Here is a 1037-nt window from a genome sequence, read left to right on the forward strand (position 1 = left end):
GAAACGCGCTTTGCAATGGTTAACGTTTTGCCAGGGCTGGCTGAGGGTGAAGAAAGAGACATCTTACAAGGTGTGGAGCAGCAGTAACATTCACTGGTATCAGCCAGTGACGGTGCCCGGTGTTTCACGCCATTTAACCTCGCTTAGTGGAGAGAATGTATTGCCGACCTTTCCTTTTTACTCCCAAACTAGAAAGTTTTAAAGCAATCACCACTTGAAAACATAATCTGTGCAAGAATTGTTTCTTCTTCATCTACCCACGTTAGTTAGCGTGTACGTGCAAGAGAGAAAAATACCCCTTTTTTTGAAACCAATAGGAAATTGGTTAAATTAGGAGATACAACATAAAACCCTGTGGTTATTTGTATAAAATTCTACTTCATGCACACAAAAGTGCCTGGGCTTTAGCTGCGTTATTTTTTCCTGGACCAAAACCTTATTCCAGAGCCCCTCTGAGGCTCCTCGAAGAAATATTTAGAATCCTCACTGAGCACATGAAAACCTCTAGAAATACTTTTAGTTACCTTTATTAAAGATGCCTATTAATGGTTTAATTTACATTGGCCGAAGGAGCAGAAAAATTGTTCGGTTTTGCTAAAGTTTTGTTCTTCTGTACTGATAGCTTGAAACATACAAAGCAGAACTGCCAGCAAAAGGTGAATTTTGGAAACCTCAGCAGCCTTACAGTGCACGGCTAATGGAAGTAGAAACTTACGTTGGGCGTAAGTCCGTTACTAGAAGGACCTTTCAATGGCAGATGAGCGGGGACTGTGTTCTGTCAACAGCTCATGGAGGGAAATAATAGAGCCTTTCACGCCCAGAATACCTGTTCAGATCCCTCCCTTTACAGAAAAGGTTTTGCAGTCCTGTTCCTCCTTGCGGTGTGGTTGCTGTTCACACAGTAACAACTCCTGCTTCCCTGGCACTAACTGGATCTTTTGGAACAAACGTTACGTGATTCCAGCGGGTTCTGCATTCATGAACGCATCCAGCAAATTCCCACGTGCTGACCGGAGAAACTGGCAAAATGTAATACA

The sequence above is a fragment of the Pygoscelis adeliae genome, unplaced genomic scaffold (assembly GCF_000699105.1).
Source record: "Pygoscelis adeliae isolate BGI_AS28 unplaced genomic scaffold, ASM69910v1 Scaffold124, whole genome shotgun sequence".
Classification (NCBI taxonomy): Eukaryota; Metazoa; Chordata; class Aves; order Sphenisciformes; family Spheniscidae; genus Pygoscelis; species Pygoscelis adeliae.